The sequence below is a fragment of the Pseudophryne corroboree genome, chromosome 2 (genome assembly GCF_028390025.1).
Source record: "Pseudophryne corroboree isolate aPseCor3 chromosome 2, aPseCor3.hap2, whole genome shotgun sequence".
Lineage (NCBI taxonomy): Eukaryota > Metazoa > Chordata > Amphibia > Anura > Myobatrachidae > Pseudophryne > Pseudophryne corroboree.
In genome coordinates, this window is record NC_086445.1 from 432,025,936 (window position 1) to 432,045,998 (window position 20,063).

Sequence of the window (20,063 nt, forward strand, 5' to 3'; positions counted from 1 at the left end):
CAGGTTCCATACTGTGTACTTGAATTCTCCATTATAAATATGTAACATACATTATACTGCACAGGACTATGGTGTATTTTCTGCAGTGCATTGCTGTTATTAATCTGGTACATCATCGTGCATGGACTAGCAGTATTTGCTTCCAGGGCCCGTTGCTGTCCCTGCATCCAGTCATGTGCTGCCTACAATGCCTGACGATCTGCCTTCACCTGCACCCACGACAAGAATGGCCGCCGATTGCACCCCCCTCCCTTCGCATGCTGCAGTTACATAGAGGATGTAGAGGGGGGTGCAGACAGGGCCGGCCAGCCAATACCGCAGAGTAAGCAGCCGCGTATGGTGCAGCCTACCGCTACAGCGCAGAGCTACAGACTGTACTGTAGTAAACTACTGTCAGTGTCACCTGCCGGTGCCCACCCGCCAGTGCACTTTGGAGCTACTAAAGTTTTCTTCTCAGGTGAGTCTTCTGTGTGTGTGTTTTTTTTTTTTTACAGAGGGGGCCAATATGTGTGTATTTTATGTTTTTCCAGTGAGACCAGTGTGTGTGTGTGTGTGTGTGTGTGTGTGTGTTTCATGTTTTTACAGTGGGGCCAGTGCGTGTGTGTGTGTGTGTGTGTGTGTGTGTGCTTTATATTTTTACAGAGGGTGCCAATGTGTGTCGATTCATGTTTTTATGATGGGTCAATCAATGTGTGTAAATTTTAGGCTTTTACAGTGGGGGCAATGTGTGTGGGTGTTATTTTTTCATTTACAGCCAGTGTGTGTTTGAGTGTTATATTTTTCCTGTGAGGCCAATGTCTGAGAGTTTAATTTTTTTCCTGTGAAACCTACAGTATGTTTGCTATTTTTTTCATGTTGGGTGCTATGTGTATGTTTTCTGCTCATGCGAAGCCTATGTGTTTTGTAATTTGCAATATTTCTTCTTCTTATGTTATATTCATTTATATGGTGCCACAATGGTTCTGTAGTGCCTAACAAGTTTTTCATTACACCAAGGGGCACCAAAATCTATATCTGCATACCAAAAAAATTAGGCTCGTGCTGGCCCTGGGTGCGGGGACCCAATCTGGCTGTATTCGAGTCCTAGGTGCAGAGCAGTCAACAGTGCCGGAATATGCTGGTATTCAGGGGGTGGGGCCTAATTCCGTGAAGTATCTGCCCCCATCAGAGACCTCTGATGTATTTAGGACAGGTAACGTATCTCCGGCTCATTACCCCTCCCCCCTCTCTATCCACCCTCTCTCCCTGACACTCTCTCTCATGCTCATCTCTCTTTCACTCTCTCCCTGACACACTGTCACTCTCTGATACTGTCTTTCTCCTTTGTATTGTCCCTTTCTCTCTCTGACACGGTCTCTCTCTGACTCTCTCTCTCTCCCTGACACTCTTTTTCCCTCCCTCCCTGACACTCTTCCTCTGTCTCCCTCTCTATCTCCCTGATACTGTGTGTCCCCTCTCTCTCTCTCTGACACTGTCTCCCCCTCTATTTCTCCCGAATACTGTCCCTCTCTCTTTCCGACACTGCCTCTCTTTCCCTCTCTCTGACACTCTCTCTCTCACTGACATTCTCTCTCTCTCCCTCCCTAACCATCTCTATTTCATTCTCACTCTCCCTCTGTCTCTCCCTCTTCTCTCCATGACACTCTCGCTCTCTTGTGCTCCCCTCTGTTTCTCTCTACCTCTCTCCCTGACACTCTCTCACTCTCGCTCGCTTCCATCCCTCTCTTCATCCTCCCCATTCTCTGTTTCTCTCTCTCTCTCTCTCTCTGACACCCTCTCTTTCTCTCCTTGATGCCCTCTAACCCTCTATCCCTTTCTCTTTTTCCCGACACCCTCTCTCTCAGTCCTGTCTCTCTTTCTCTCATTCTCTCTTTTTCCATGAAAGCCCCCACTCTCCCTGACCCCCCTCTTTCTCCCTTGCATTCTTGCTCCTGTCACAATCTGGGTAACTGGACGCCGTTTCCTGCCTGTTAGGTGTCTCCTGAGGTTGGCTCAGCGAGCCAGGGCCGGGCTATAGCTATGTCTTTGCTTACATTTCATAGGTGTTGCCTGCAGCGCTGGTTCAGCGGCATCTATAGTGTGTACACTTACGGTGGTGCGGCGCTCTCTGCCCCATCGCGGCTGTGGTCTTCCGCTGGGTGCAGTATGGTATGCCGGTGGGCGGGCTCCCAGCGACCAGCATACCGGCGCCGGGAGCCCGACCGCCAGCATACCGACAGAGTGGCGAGCGCAAATGAGCCCCTTGCTCGCTGCACTCGCCACGCTGTGGGCACGGTGGCGCACTACGCGCGCCATGCTATTTATTCTCCCTCCAGGGGACCACGAGGGAGAAAATCTGTCGTTATGCCGGCTGTCGGGATTCCGGCACCGGTATACTGTGTGCCGGGATCCCGACAGTCGGCAACCTGAAAACCACTACTTCCGCTGGATATGCGTCCTCTGTGTGCCGCTGCTGCTGATGTCATCCCTGTGGCTGTTGTGCGCATCTGGGCGCGTGGAGTTCCTGCTGTTGCGGCCTCCGCCACCATTACCGTTTGACACATGGATTCTGAGTGTTTCTTTCCCCTTCAATCACCGTCACTGGGTGCTGCCATTTTGGATTTAGTCACATGATGCTATTCTCACCTATCCACAGGGCTGCTTGAGCTTAATTGTCAGCCAATCCCTGCTATCCAGCAGGTATAAATATCCTATCTCCGCACCCAGAAGGTTGTCAGTGCTTCCATTGTCTCTCCAGCAGTCCAGTATGCAGCTTATCTAAGGACTCTCCTGTGAATACTCCCTGCAGCATAGCCTGACTCCCTGGTAGTTCCTCTCTGCGGTGCAGCTCCCGTTCTCCTGTGCTGATGCTTTGTGGTGCAACCTGACTCTTCAATTCCTGCACCCAGCGCTAGCAGAGTGTACAACTCCGGCTTATAGCTGCCACTCTCTGGCAGTCCTCTGTTCCCACTACTTCCCATAGTAGTGGAGCATTTACCTGCGATCCCTAGCATCATTCAAGCTTCATTTGTTATCTCCAATATCACTCAAGCTTTACCTGCGATCCCTAGCATCACTCCAGTTTTACCTGCGATCCCTAGCATCACTTCAGTTTTACCTGCAATCCCCAGCATCGCTCAAAGGTTCACCTGTGATCCCCAATATCACTCAAGCTTTACCTACGATCCCCAGCTTCACTCTATACTTCACCTAAGTGGGTACATGTCATCAGGCACTACCATTTAAACTCCGGGTTACAGCTCTTTGCAAGTTGTTATTCAGATACTCACTTGTGACATTTATTGTTTGGTTGCACATTCTTGACTTTTATGATTAAATAAAAACCCTCAAAGATACCTCCTGTTGTCATGGTCACGCCTTCGGGCAATTGGTACTACATCTCAGCACATGCTTAGGATTCCTCTCCTACCTCCTAAGTTTACGTACCCATCAGCCCCTGCAACTGAGCAGGGGTGTATCTACCCATTGGCCAGGATGGCACTTGCCAGGGGCGCCAGGCAAGGATGAGGCGCTGCCTGGCAGTGCCACCCGTGGCCAAAGGATTGAAAAGTAGTACTGTCAGACTGTGACTAGTCAGAGTCTGTTACTGCCGCCGTGGTCCCGGTGTCTGTCAGCACCGCACTGCACTAGTGATCAGTCTAGTGTCTAGCAGAACCGCACTTTGTAATCAGACTCAAAATAAACTACAGCTCCCAGCAGCACTTCTACCATCCAACTAATGGTGTTTGGTTAATGGCTGGGTCCATTTGAGGCTCATCTCACAGCATCTCATTAGCATTTCATTCGGGATGCAGTCAAGATGCTGGTATTTGGCATCCCGGCGGTTGGAATACTGACGCCATCATTCCGAAACTGCTCAGAATGATGCTGGCATCCCAACATAGATAGCGATGCAGAATGCCAAAATCCGGATCGAGTTGGTGCTAAAGTCTTCACTGGCAAGCCACGTGGGAGGGTTAGGGTTAGGCTGCAAGGGTGGGAGGGTTAGATTTAGGCTGCGAGGGTGGGAGGGCCCCTTACTTTGCCAGGGGCGCTCGGACCCCTAGATACACCACTGCAACTGAGGCCTCCAGCTTCCAACACCAGCCCTCAGTTGTGACAGCTCCTTTCTCTTTCTTTCTCTCTCCCCTCACTGTCTCTCTCAGGCTCCCACAAGGAGCATTATAGCGACAATGGCAGGGGGGGGGATTCTTTCAAGTTGTGCTATGTGGCCCACAAAGTTCTAGTTATGCCACTGGCATATACCCATTTTTATTGGCAGCGGTTTTGGCTTTGAAGTATTGTCAACTTTAATTTGAAGGTACAGTTAAACCAGTGACTATACTGACACATCATTGAATACACAGTATAAAATCAGCCTAATACTTTAATTACCAACAGGCCAGATGGGCTTTGTTTTTTTACTCAATTTAATTTTGTGGTCATTTACTGTATAGGCCAGCTTCAAAGCATAGACACGATTTATCAAGTTAATTTACAGAAGATATGGTGTATATGGTAAATACTTTACAAGCCATTTAAATCCCTCCACAATGTGGATGTACTGTATTCTTCACTGAACAACAGCCATTCAAATTTATTTCATGTGTGAGTAATCAGTGCCACCCCCTATTTATTGACGTACATATCTTTAGGAGCTGCAGGTCTCTTACAGGTGACAGCAACAGATTAATCACAACAGGGCCAAAGCTAGGATTCTCGGCACCCGGGGCAAGGCAGTAATTTGGAGCTCAAACCCCCCCCCCCCCAAAAAAAAAATAATAAAAAAAATAAAAAAATAAAAAACAAACTTATGATCAGCGGCACTAACATCCCGTGTGGATGTTAGTGCTACCGATCGTAAGTGCAGTGGAGCACAGTTAATTGTGCTTACCGTTGTCAGCGAGACAATATGCAATTGCAGATAGCCGGACAGTCCAAAGTGTTGGTGCTGCCGATCGTGAGTGCAGTGAAGCACTGTTGTGTGAGTGGGCCGCTGTTAGCATGACAGTATGTGAATGCAGGTAGCCAGATAATTATATGCACTGCTTGATGCAATAGCCACCGCCTCCATGACAATGCTGGATTTTTAGGATGTCGTATCAGCGGGCGGAGGAGCAGATGGCCGAAGGAGCCGGGCAGAGTTCCCTGAGCCCCCTTCCTTCCAGCGCCCGGAGCATGTGACTCCTTAGGGCCCCCCCTAGTTACGGTCATGATCACAGATATTTAGCCATCTTGCACACAGTGTAATATATTTTCTTTCTATGTTCCATCCAAAGGGGCATAGGAACCCAGGGCACTATGGAAAATGGCTCCATGTAAGGAGGCCAATCCCAGGCCATTTTTTCAATCCTGGGAATCGGAATCTAAAAATTATCATTCCCGGGATTTCCATGATACCCGGGTATGGCTTGCTCTAATTAAATTAAACATTTTCAACACCCATCCCACACATCTCATCATTCTCTGAAAAGGAGCGAGGGAGGGTCCACTTGCTGTGGGCAGTGAGGTGAGGTCCGGACGGCTAGCATCTGGCTGCACAGTGTGACCTCTGACATCACATCATGCTGCGTAGTGTGCACAGCATGGGGCATAGGGAGCTGGCAAGGGAGCTGCTGAAGATGGCCAATGCTGTCAGGCATTGAAAAAAAAGGGGGCTGGCTAATCCCGAAATCCCAATTCTAGGCCTCAATCCTGGGGTCCTGCTGATCCTGGGATTGGCCACCATATCTCCCTGCTTACCCACAGAGGGAAAAAAAAATATTCCTGTGTGTGCCAAAGGTGCCTGCATTCTCCAGAAAGGGGTTGTGGCTGGCTGTGGAGGGGCGTGGTTTAATAGTGCATTCCCTACGTCGTCATTCTCCAACTTTTGACCTGTGCAAGCCTCCGACTTGCTATCTATGTTCCCCGACAAGCGCCATCTCTGCACTGGTGCTGTTCTGGCACCTAGGGCACATTCCCTGCATGTACCACCCTCGTTACACCTCTGGTTCCATATAATGCTTTGCAAAAATTGGTGATGCAGGTGATGCATGATTCACCTACCACTGGATCTCAAGGTAGGATTAAGACTCAAGAATTAGTGTCTTGCCAATAAATGTGGCCATGGTTTGTTAAAGTTGTTCAACAATATGTTATCGATTGTCATGTCTGTACCTAGACTAAGACATCTCATATACCACCATGTGGTTTGCTTAATCTACTGTCTATCTTCTTGTTCCTAGATGTAGATTAGATTTCATTACATATCTTCCAGTATCCAAGAGTTTCATCACCACATTGGTATGTGTGTACTACTTGTCAAAAATATTAAATTGTGTACCACTGAAAAAGTTGCATTATGCTCATTAGAGTGCTCGTGTGTTTTTAAAATACAGATATCATGAGCGCCCAGATTCCATTGTTTCAAGCAGGGGCTCACCGTTTACTTTTCAATGTTGGAAGGCATTCAATAAAATTCAAAGAATAAAACTAAAGTGGACATCAGGTTACCATCAAGAAACAAATGGTCAAACAGAAAGAATTTATGTTTGAATACCAAATAGCAGAGTAGGCACCTTCATATGGGTCATGTGTTCTTTAGGGGCCCCACGACAATGGATCAAAATAATATTATATATAAACTTTCTTAAATTGTTTCCAAAAGATAGAAAAAATATAATCAATTCAAAGAAACAAAAACTTTACATTAAAGACTCTATAGAAAAAATACTGTATTAATGTAATGTAAAGTACATAAACCATAGATATCAGATACACATTACAGTTTCTAAATCTTAGATGATTGGTAAAATTAAAACAAATGTATTAAGAGATCATTTGCCAGGGGGGCCAAGATATCGACTGCCTAGGGGTCTCCACGGTGTTTAATAAGGCACTATTGAGAATTTATAGTAGTTGTTTGTAACAATAGTCAACATCCTTCTTGCAGTCAGTTTTTTGCAGTCAGTTTTTAATGAATTTTGGTTATTATATTATCCTTAGTCTTTTCCCTTTGAAAATATTTCAAAGTAATTTCCTATATAAATCTGTGACTCTGTGCCTGGCCGTAACGCTGGGCAGAGTCAGAATCACAGATCTGGCCAAACCCCTAAATGCAGTCACATAGTCTATGGAGGGCAGGCAGAGCAGGATTAAAGCAGGGGCGGCTGTCCCAGGGCACCCACACACACTCTACCGAACTTCCACCGCCCCTCCACCGCTCACTCACCCGGCGGCTGAAACTTCCCGGAACCCGCTCTTCCACCCAGCGCCCGCCCGATGGCTGTGAGGCTGTCACGGAGCTCCCCCGCCCCTCCACCCGCTCACTCACCCGGCGGCTTTCACTTCCCGGGACCCGCTCTCCCACCCAGCGCCCGGCCGACGGCTGTCACGGAGCTCCCCCGCCCTTCCACCTGCACACTCACCCAGCCTCTGCAACTTCCCAGTACCTGCTCTTCCACCCCGCGCCCGTCCGACAGCTGTGTGTGCGGCTGTCACGGAGCTCCCACGCCCCTCCACCCGCTCACTCACCCGGCGGCTTTAACTTCCCCGGACCCGCTCTCCTACCCAGCGCCTGGCAGACGGTGTCACGGAGCTCCCCCACCCCTCCACCCGCACACTCACCCTGTGGCTGTAACTTCCCGGGACCCGCTCTCCCACCCAGCGCCCGGACGACGGCTGTCACGGTGCTCCCCTGCCCCTCCACCCGCTCACTCACCTGGCGGCTGCAACTTCCTGGGAGAGACTTTGCTATTTGCTGCAGTATTCTGGGTCTGGGAGAGGGCTTCAGACAGGCGGAACTGGCATCTAGGTTACTGTGTCACCATGCCAGCATTGTCTTGGGGGTGGCCAGGGTGCTGTCCACGGTTGTGAGCTGTGGTGTGGGATACAGAGGCTGTACTTCACACCGTTTGGAAGAGGGGGGTGGGGTATTGTCTTTTTTTAGGGGGGGGTAGGTGCCGATGTCTGCATGTAAAACCCACCCCACCCAACCCTCCCCCACCCGCTGGCCCGCCGGACCCCCTACCCCACCGGCGGCACCCCCGCACCCACCTCTCAACCACCCACAGTGCCTACGGACCCCCTCCCTTATTCGCCACACCCCCTTACATGCCCCACCCCCACCTGCGGTGCCTCTGGACCCCCTACTTCACCCACGGCACCAGCCCCTTCCCCACTCGCAGTGCCTCCGGGACCCCTCCCCCATCCGCAACAGCACCTACACTTACCCACCTGCAGTGCCTCCGTACCCCCTCCCCCATCCGCAGCCCCCACTCCCCCTCACAAAATGGCTACGCCCCCTTCCCCATCGGACGCCCTTTTGTCGTGCAATATTTAACCACTAACCAAAACTAGGAATGCAGGTAATACTCCATGTAATACAAATATTGCATGCCAGAAATGTGTGCGGGGGTTAAGGGGGCATAGCCCCTTGCGACGGTGAGAAGAGCGCCCGTAGGGCGCGATGAGTCACCTAGTATATAAGAATTACACAAAAAACAGGGAAACATGGTAAAACTCACAGATAATTTGCATCATGTTCAGTTCAGGCTTGAAGGACAAGCATCAATTGTGATAGGTAATGAGGTTTGGTTGTTTACAAATAACGGCCCTCATTCCGAGTTGATCGCTCGCAAGGCGAATTTAGCAGAGTTGCTCACGCTAAGCCTACGCCTACTGGGAGTGTATCTTAGCTTCTTAAAATTGCGACCGATGTATTCGCAATATTGCGATTACAAACTACTTAGCAGTTTCAGAGTAGCTTCAGACTTACTCGGCATCTGCGATCAGTTCAGTGCTTGTCGTTCCTGGTTTGACGTCATAAACACACCCAGCGTTCGCCCAGACACTCCCCTGTTTCTCCGGCCACTCCTGCGTTTTTTCCGGAAACGGTAGCGTTTTTATCCACACGCCCCTAAAACGCCGTGTTTCCACCCAGTAACACCCATTTCCTGTCAATCACACTACGTTCACCGGAGCGAAGAAAAAGCCGTGAGTAAAAATACTATCTTCATTGTAAAATTACTTGGCGCAGTCGCAGTGCGAATATTGCGCATGCGTACTAAGCGGAATTTCACTGCGATGCGATGAAAATTACCGAGCGAAGGACTCGGAATGAGGGCCAATGTGATAATCTCTCAATCTTCTACAAAGTTCAGCAATCAACGTTTTGGACCTTTTTTGTATTGTCAGTTTCCACTCCAATCACAGTGAAATTGAAGTTTTTTTTTTTTGTTGCATTCCACCTATATTTTATGTACTGTATCTCAAATTGCAGTGTCTTCCAGCTCTACCCCTACCTCTGCCTTCAGTCACAAATCGAAGACAAGATGAATATGTACAGTAGTTGAGAGAATACTGGATTTCAAAAATGAAGAAAGTTCATGGGAGTCGCTGACCAATGTCTATGCTCCAAGTTTAATTCAGTGGGTTTTTTTTAACAAATATCCTACTAAACTTAACGCTCCTGAAATTATTTTGTGAAGAGGCACACATTGTAATAGTCAGAGATACCTTATATTTTGTACTGTACATTCTAAGCAGTTTACCATATTCAATATAAAATACTTTTACTCACACACAAGGCCATTAACCAAACTACACAAACATACATCACTTCGCTTATCTCAAAATATCTCCCAACCAGACCTCTTCGCTCTTCACAAGATCTGCATCTCTCCTCCACACTCATTACTTGCTCCCACTCACGACTGCAGGACTTTCATCGGGCTGCACCCACTCTGTGGAATGCCCTACCATGCACAATAAGACTCTCCTCTAGACTCCAAACTGCCTACATAACTTTCATAAACCTTCCTATAAAATTGCATCCACTCTGCACAGTCCACACATATCCTCACATGTCTTCTCAGTCTTCACTTTCCCTTCCTCTCGAACCCGGTTCATCATTGCTGCGTGAACATATCATACAGCCCACCAAGAACCTTTGCAATCTGGTGAACAACTATGCAATAGATAGCACCTATCCTTGTGTATCCATGCCTAATTCTTTATAGATTGTAAGCTTGCGAGCAGGGCCTTCCTACCTCCTATGACTGTTTATTACCCAGTTTTGTTTTATCATTGTTATTTCCAATTGTAAAGCGCAACGGAAACTGTCAATAATTAAATAAATTAAGGACTTGAGTCATACAGTACATTTTAGTAGATTGGCTCAGCAATATGACTCTCAGAAGTTTACAAGTATTGCACACAGGTTAAAGTGGATTCCTGGATGCCATTCTCAGGTTAAATGACTGCCCTAGCTCAGCATTTATCCATCTGCCCATTTGGATCTGTCATGTGACCATAATGTGTACAGACACGAACTGCTGCCTGAACTTCCTCTATTTGTATAGATCTGCCTATTTATATCTGCCCTTTGTAAAGCTTTATATTAGAGATGAGCGCCTGAAATTTTTCGGGTTTTGTGTTTTGGTTTTGGGTTCGGTTCCGCGGCCGTGTTTTGGGTTCGACCGCGTTTTGGCAAAACCTCACCGAATTTTTTTTGTCGGATTCGGGTGTGTTTTGGATTCGGGTGTTTTTTAAAAAAACACTAAAAAACAGCTTAAATCATAGAATTTGGGGGTAATTTTGATCCCATATTATTATTAACCTCAAAAACCATAATTTCCACTCATTTTCAGTCTATTCTGAATACCTCACACCTCACAATATTATTTTTAGTCCTAAAATTTGCACCAAGGTCGCTGGATGACTAAGCTAAGCGACACTAGTGGCCGACACAAACACCTGGCCCATCTAGGAGTGGCACTGCAGTGTCACGCAGGATGTCCCTTCCAAAAAACCCTCCCCAATCAGCACATGACGCAAAGAAAAAAAGAGGCGCAATGAGGTAGCTGACTGTGTGAGTAATATTAGCGACCCTAGTGGCCGACACAAACACCGGGCCCATTTAGGAGTGGCACTGCAGTGTCACGCAGGATGTCCCTTCCAAAAAACCCTCCCCAATCAGCACATGACGCAAAGAAAAAAAGAGGCGCAATGAGGTAGCTGACTGTGTGAGTAAGATTAGCGACCCTAGTGGCCGACACAAACACCGGGCCCATTTAGGAGTGGCACTGCAGTGTCACGCAGGATGTCCCTTCCAAAAAACCCTCCCCAATCAGCACATGACGCAAAGAAAAAAAGAGGCGCAATGAGGTAGCTGACTGTGTGAGTAAGATTAGCGACCCTAGTGGCCGACACAAACACCGGGCCCATTTAGGAGTGGCACTGCAGTGTCACGCAGGATGTCCCTTCCAAAAAACCCTCCCCAATCAGCACATGACGCAAAGAAAAAAAGAGGCGCAATGAGGTAGCTGACTGTGTGAGTAAGATTAGCGACCCTAGTGGCCGACACAAACACCGGGCCCATTTAGGAGTGGCACTGCAGTGTCACGCAGGATGTCCCTTCCAAAAAACCCTCCCCAATCAGCACATGACGCAAAGAAAAAAAGAGGCGCAATGAGGTAGCTGACTGTGTGAGTAAGATTAGCGACCCTAGTGGCCGACACAAACACCGGGCCCATTTAGGAGTGGCACTGCAGTGTCACGCAGGATGTCCCTTCCAAAAAACCCTCCCCAATCAGCACATGACGCAAAGAAAAAAAGAGGCGCAATGAGGTAGCTGACTGTGTGAGTAAGATTAGCGACCCTAGTGGCCGACACAAACACCGGGCCCATTTAGGAGTGGTACTGCAGTGTCACGCAGGATGTCCCTTCCAAAAAACCCTCCCCAAACAGCACATGACGCAAAGAAAAAAAGAGGCGCAATGAGGTAGCTGACGGTGTGAGTAAGATTAGCGACCCTAGTGGCAGACACAAACACCGGGCCCATTTAGGAGTGGCACTGCAGTGTCACGCAGGATGTCCCTTCCAAAAAACCCTCCCCAAACAGCACATGACGCAAAGAAAAAGAAAAGAAAAAAGAGGTGCAAGATGGAATTGTCCTTGGGCCCTCCCACCCACCCTTATGTTGTATAAACAAAACAGGACATGCACACTTTAACCAACCCATCATTTCAGTGACAGGGTCTGCCACACGACTGTGACTGATATGACGGGTTGGTTTGGACCCCCCCCAAAAAAGAAGCAATTAATCTCTCCTTGCACAAACTGGCTCTACAGAGGCAAGATGTCCACCTCATCATCACCCTCCGATATATCACCGTGTACATCCCCCTCCTCACAGATTATCAATTCGTCCCCACTGGAATCCACCATCTCAGCTCCCTGTGTACTTTGTGGAGGCAATTGCTGCTGGTCAATGTCTCCGCGGAGGAATTGATTTATAATTCATTTTAATGAACATCATCTTCTCCACATTTTCTGGATGTAACCTCGTACGCCGATTGCTGACAAGGTGAGCGGCGGCACTAAACACTCTTTCGGAGTACACACTTGTGGGAGGGCAACTTAGGTAGAATAAAGCCAGTTTGTGCAATGGCCTCCAAATTGCCTCTTTTTCCTGCCAGTATAAGTATGGACTGTGTGACGTGCCTACTTGGATGCGGTCACTCATATAATCCTCCACCATTCTTTCAATGGTGAGAGAATCATATGCAGTGACAGTAGACGACATGTCCGTAATCGTTGTCAGGTCCTTCAGTCCGGACCAGATGTCAGCATCAGCAGTCGCTGCAGACTGCCCTGCATCACCGCCAGCGGGTGGGCTCGGAATTCTGAGCCTTTTCCTCGCACCCCCAGTTGCGGGAGAATGTGAAGGAGGAGATGTTGACAGGTCGCGTTCCGCTTGACTTGACAATTTTCTCACCAGCAGGTCTTTCAACCCCAGCAGACTTGTGTCTGCCGGAAAGAGAGATCCAAGGTAGGCTTTAAATCTAGGATCGAGCACGGTGGCCAAAATGTAGTGCTCTGATTTCAACAGATTGACCACCCGTGAATCCTTGTTAAGCGAATTAAGGGCTCCATCCACAAGTCCCACATGCCTAGCGGAATCGCTCCATGTTAGCTCCTCCTTCAATGTCTCCAGCTTCTTCTGCAAAAGCCTGATGAGGGGAATGACCTGACTCAGGCTGGCAGTGTCTGAACTGACTTCACGTGTGGCAAGTTCAAAGGGCATCAGAACCTTGCACAACGTTGAAATCATTCTCCACTGCGCTTGAGACAGGTGCATTCCACCTCCTATATCGTGCTCAATTGTATAGGCTTGAATGGCCTTTTGCTGCTCCTCCAACCTCTGAAGCATATAGAGGGTTGAATTCCACCTCGTTACCACTTCTTGCTTCAGATGATGGCAGGGCAGGTTCAGTAGTTTTTGGTGGTGCTCCAGTCTTCTGTACGTGGTGCCTGTACGCCGAAAGTGTCCCGCAATTTTTCTGGCCACCGACAGCATCTCTTGCACGCCCCTGTCGTTTTTTAAATAATTCTGCACCACCAAATTCAAGGTATGTGCAAAACATGGGACGTGCTGGAATTTGCCCATATTTAATGCACACACAATATTGCTGGCGTTGTCCGATGCCACAAATCCACAGGAGAGTCCAATTGGGGTAAGCCATTCCGCGATGATCTTCCTCAGTTGCCGTAAGAGGTTTTCAGCTGTGTGCGTATTCTGGAAACCGGTGATACAAAGCGTAGCCTGCCTAGGAAAGAGTTGGCGTTTGCGAGATGCTGCTACTGGTGCCGCCGCTGCTGTTCTTGCGGCGGGAGTCCATACATCTACCCAGTGGGCTGTCACAGTCATATAGTCCTGACCCTGCCCTGCTCCACTTGTCCACATGTCCGTGGTTAAGTGGACATTGGGTACAACTGCATTTTTTAGGACACTGGTGAGTCTTTTTCTGACGTCCGTGTACATTCTCGGTATCGCCTGCCTAGAGAAGTGGAACCTAGATGGTATTTGGTAACGGGGGCACACTGCCTCAATAAATTGTCTAGTTCCCTGTGAACTAACGGCGGATACCGGACGCACGTCTAACACCAACATAGTTGTCAAGGCCTCAGTTATCCGCTTTGCAGCAGGATGACTGCTGTGATATTTCATCTTCCTCGCAAAGGACTGTTGAACAGTCAATTGCTTACTGGAAGTAGTACAAGTGGGCTTACGACTTCCCCTCTGGGATGACCATCGACTCCCAGCAGCAACAACAGCAGCGCCAGCAGCAGTAGGCGTTACACGCAAGGATGCATCGGAGGAATCCCAGGCAGGAGAGGACTCGTCAGAATTGCCAGTGACATTGCCTGCAGGACTATTGGCATTCCTGGGGAAGGAGGAAATTGACACTGAGGGAGTTGGTGGGGTGGTTTGCGTGAGCTTGGTTACAAGAGGAAGGGATTTACTGGTCAGTGGACTGCTTCCGCTGTCACCCAAAGTTTTTGAACTTGTCACTGACTTATTATGAATGCGCTGCAGGTGACGTATAAGGGAGGATGTTCCGAGGTGGTTAACGTCCTTACCCCTACTTATTACAGCTTGACAAAGGGAACACACGGCTTGACACCTGTTGTCCGCATTTCTGTTGAAATAGTTCCACACCGAAGAGCTGATTTTTTTGGTATTTTCACCAGGCATGTCAACGGCCATATTCCTCCCACGGACAACAGGTGTCTCCCCGGGTGCCTGACTTAAACAAACCACCTCACCATCAGAATCCTCCTGGTCAATTTCCTCCCCAGCGCCAGCAACACCCATATCCTCCTCATCCTGGTGTACTTCAACACTGACATCTTCAATCTGACTATCAGGAACTGGACTGCGGGTGCTCCTTCCAGCACTTGCAGGGGGCGTGCAAATGGTGGAAGGCGCATGCTCTTCACGTCCAGTGTTGGGAAGGTCAGGCATCGCAACCGACACAATTGGACTCTCCTTGTGGATTTGGGATTTCGAAGAACGCACAGTTCTTTGCGGTGCTACTGCTTTTGCCAGCTTGAGTCTTTTCATTTTTCTAGCGAGAGGCCGAGTGCCTCCATCCTCATGTGAAGCTGAACCACTAGCCATGAACATAGGCCAGGGCCTCAGCCGTTCCTTGCCACTCCGTGTGGTAAATGGCATATTGGCAAGTTTACGCTTCTCCTCCGACAATTTTATTTTATGTTTTGGAGTCCTTTTTTTACTGATATTTGGTGTTTTGGATTTGACATGCTCTGTACTATGACATTGGGCATCGGCCTTGGCAGACGACGTTGCTGGCATTTCATCGTCTCGGCCATGACTAGTGGCAGCAGCTTCAGCACGAGGTGGAAGTGGATCTTGATCTTTCCCTAATTTTGGATTCTCAACATTTTTGTTCTCCATATTTTAATAGGCACAACTAAAAGGCACCTCAGGTAAACAATGGAGATGGATGGATACTAGTATACAATTATGGACGGACTGCCGAGTGCCGACACAGAGGTAGCTACAGCCGTGAACTACCGTACTGTGTCTGCTGCTAATATAGACTGGTTGATAAAGAGATGTCGTAGTATGTATGTATGAAGAAGAAAGAAAAAAAAACCACGGTTAGGTGGTATACAATTATGGACGGACTGCCGAGTGCCGACACAGAGGTAGCCACAGCCGTGAACTACCGTACTGTACTGTGTCTGCTGCTAATATAGACTGGTTGATAAAGAGATGTCGTAGTATGTATGTATGAAGAAGAAAGAAAAAAAAACCACGGGTAGGTGGTATACAATTATGGACGGACTGCCGAGTGCCGACACAGAGGTAGCCACAGCCGTGAACTACCGTACTGTACTGTGTCTGCTGCTAATATAGACTGGTTGATAAAGAGATGTAGTAGTATGTATGTATAAAGAAGAAAGAAAAAAAAACCACGGGTAGGTGGTATACAATTATGGACGGACTGCCGAGTGCCGACACAGAGGTAGCCACAGCCGTGAACTACCGTACTGTACTGTGTCTGCTGCTAATATAGACTGGTTGATAAAGAGATGTCGTAGTATGTATGTATGAAGAAGAAAGAAAAAAAAACCACGGTTAGGTGGTATACAATTATGGACGGACTGCCGAGTGCCGACACAGAGGTAGCCACAGCCGTGAACTACCGTACTGTACTGTGTCTGCTGCTAATATAGACTGGTTGATAAAGAGATGTCGTAGTATGTATGTATAAAGAAGAAAGAAAAAAAAACCACGGTTAGGTGGTATACAATTATGGACGGACTGCCGAGTGCCGACACAGAGGTAGCCACAGCCGTGAACTACCGTACTGTACTGTGTCTGCTGCTAATATAGACTGGTTGATAAAGAGATGTCGTAGTATGTATGTATGAAGAAGAAAGAAAAAACACCACGGTTAGGTGGTATACAATTATGGACGGACTGCCGAGTGCCGACACAGAGGTAGCCACAGCCGTGAACTACCGTACTGTACTGTGTCTGCTGCTAATATAGACTGGTTGATAAAGAGATGTCGTAGTATGTATGTATAAAGAAGAAAGAAAAAAAAAACACGGTTAGGTGGTATACAATTATGGACGGACTGCCGAGTGCCGACACAGAGGTAGCCACAGCCGTGAACTACCGTACTGTACTGTGTCTGCTGCTAATATAGACTGGTTGATAAAGAGATGTAGTAGTATGTATGTATAAAGAAGAAAGAGAAAAAAACCACGGGTAGGTGGTATACAATTATGGATGGACTGCCGAGTGCCGACACAGAGGTAGCTACAGCCGTGAACTACCGTACTGTGTCTGCTGCGACTGGATGATAAATAATGATATAAAAAATATATATATATCACTACTGCAGCCGGACAGGTATATATATTATATAATGACGGACCTGCTGGACACTGTCTGTCAGCAGAATGAGTTTTTTATAGAATAAAAAAAAAACACCACACAAGTGAAGTCACACGACGAGTGTTTAACTTTTTCAGGCAATCACAATATAGTATACTACTAACTATACTGGTGGTCAGTGTGGTCAGGTCACTGGTCAGTCACACTGGCAGTGGCACTCCTGCAGCAAAAGTGTGCACTGTTTAATTTTAATATAATATGTACTCCTGGCTCCTGCTATAACCTATAACTGGCACTGCAGTGCTCCCCAGTCTCCCCCACAATTATAAGCTGTGTGAGCTGAGCACAGTCAGATATATAATATATACATAGATGATGCAGCACACTGGGCTGAGCAGTGCACACAGATATGGTATGTGACTGTCTTGTACTCCTGGCTCCTGCTATAACCTATAACTGGCACTGCAGTGCTCCCCAGTCTCCCCCACAATTATAAGCTGTGTGAGCTGAGCACAGTCAGATATATAATATATACATAGATGATGCAGGCATGCAGCACACTGGGCTGAGCAGTGCACACAGATATGGTATGTGACTGAGTCACTGTGTGTACCGTTTTTTTCAGGCAGAGAACGGATATATTAAATAAAACAACTGCACTGCTGGTGGTCACTGTGGTCAGTCACTAAACTCTGCACTCTCTTCTACAGTATCAGCCTCAGGTCAATCTCTCTCTCTCTCTCCTAATCTAAATGGAGAGGACGCCAGCCACGTCCTCTCCCTATCAATCTCAATGCACGTGTGAAAATGGCGGCGACGCGCGGCTCCTTATATAGAATCCGAGTCTCGCGAGAATCCGACAGCGTCATGATGACGTTCGGGCGCGCTCGGGTTAACCGAGCAAGGCGGGAAGATCCGAGTCGCTCGGACCCGTGAAAAAAAACATGAAGTTCGTGCGGGTTCGGATTCAGAGAAACCGAACCCGCTCATCTCTACTTTATATACGTTAGAATTTACTTTTTAAATATAATAAATTAGAGATGAGCGGGTTCGGTTTCTCTGAATCCGAACCCGCCCGAACTTCATGTTTTTTTACACGGGTCCGAGCGACTCGGATCTTCCCGCCTTGCTCGGTTAACCCAAGCGCGCCCGAACGTCATCATCACGCTGTCGGATTCTCGCGAGGCTCGGATTCTATCGCGAGACTCGGAGTCTATATAAGGAGCCGCGCGTCGCGGCCATTTTCACACGTGCATTGAGATTGATAGGGAGAGGACGTGGCTGGCGTCCTCTCCGTTTAGAAATTAAAATAGATAGGAGAGTGAGAGTGAGACACTTCATTTACTTACTGGAGCTTAGGAGGAGTTATACTAGTGACTGATGACCAGTGACCTGACCACCAGTGCAGTTTTATAATTTATTATTATTTAATAATCCGTTCTGTTCTTGTTCTCTGCCTGAAAAAAACGATACACAGTGACTCAGTCACACTCACATACCATATCTGTGCTCAGCCCAGTGAGCTGCATCATCTATGTATAATATCTGACTGTGCTCACACAGCTTAATTGTGGGGGAGACTGGGGAGCAGTTATAGGTTATAGCAGGAGCCAGGAGTACATATTAAACAGTGCACACTTTTGCTGCCAGAGTGCCACTGCCAGTGTGACTGACCACTGACCACTGTGACCAGTGACCTGACCACACTGACCACCAGTATAGTATATTGTGATTGAATGTCTGCCTGAAAAAGTACACTCGTCGTGTGACTTGTGTGGTGTTTTTTTATTCTATAAAAATTAAAAAACTCATTCTGCTGACAGACAGTGTCCAGCAGGTCCGTCATTATATAATATATACCTGTCCGGCTGCAGAAGTGATATATATATATTTTTTATATCATTATTTATCATCCAGTCTATACTAGCAGCAGACACAGTATGGTAGTTCACGGCTGTAGCTACCTCTGTGTCGGCACTCGGCAGTCCATCCATAATTGTATACCACCTACCCGTGGTTTTTTTTTTCTTTCTTCTTTATACATACTACATCTCATTATCATCCAGTCTATATTAGCAGCAGACACAGTACAGTACGGTAGTCCACGGCTGTAGCTACCTCTGTATCGGCACTCGGCAGTCCATCCATAATTGTATACCACCTACCCGTGGTTTTTTTTTTCTTTCTTCTTTATACATACTACATCTCATTATCATCCAGTCTATATTAGCAGCAGACACAGTACAGTACGGTAGTTTATGGCTGTAGCTACCTCTGTGTCGGCACTCGGCAGTCCATCCATAATTGTATACCACCTACCCGTGGTTTTTTTTCTTTCTTATTTATACATACTACATCTCATTATCATCCAGTCTATATTAGCAGCAGACACAGTACAGTACGGTAGTCCACGGCTGTAGCTACCTCTGTGTCGGCACTCGGCAGTCCATCCATAATTGTATACCACCTACCCGTGGTTTTTTTTTTCTTTCTTCTTTATACATACTACATCTCATTATCAACCAGTCTATATTAGCAGCAGACACAGTACAGTACGGTAGTCCACGGCTGTAGCTACCTCTGTGTCGGCACTCGGTAGTCCATCCATAATTGTATACCACCTAGTCCTACCCGTGTTTTTTTTTTCTTTCTTCTTTATACATACTACATCTCATTATTATCCAGTCTATATTAGCAGCAGACACAGTACAGTACGGTAGTCCACGGCTGTAGCTACCTCTGTGTCGGCACTCGGCAGTCCATCCATAATTGTATACCACCTACCCGTGGTTTTTTTTTTCTTTCTTCTTTATACATACTACATCTCATTATCAACCAGTCTATATTAGCAGCAGACACAGTACAGTACGGTAGTCCACGGCTGTAGCTACCTCTGTGTCGGCACTCGGCAGTCCATCCATAATTGTATACTAGTATCCATCCATCTCCATTGTTTACCTGAGGTGCCTTTTAGTTGTGCCTATTAAAATATGGAGAACAAAAATGTTGAGGTTCCAAAATTAGGGAAAGATCAAGATCCACTTCCACCTCATGCTGAAGCTGCTGCCACTTGTCATGGCCGAGACGATGAAATGCCAGCAACGTCGTCTGCCAAGGCCGATGCCCAATGTCATAGTACAGAGCATGTCAAATCCAAAACACCAAATATCAGTAAAAAAAGGACTCCAAAACCTAAAATAAAATTGTCGGAGGAGAAGCGTAAACTTGCCAATATGCCATTTACCACACGGAGTGGCAAGGAACGGCTGAGGCCCTGGCCTATGTTCATGGCTAGTGGTTCAGCTTCACATGAGGATGGAAGCACTCAGCCTCTCGCTAGAAAACTGAAAAGACTCAAGCTGGCAAAAGCACCGCAAAGAACTGTGCG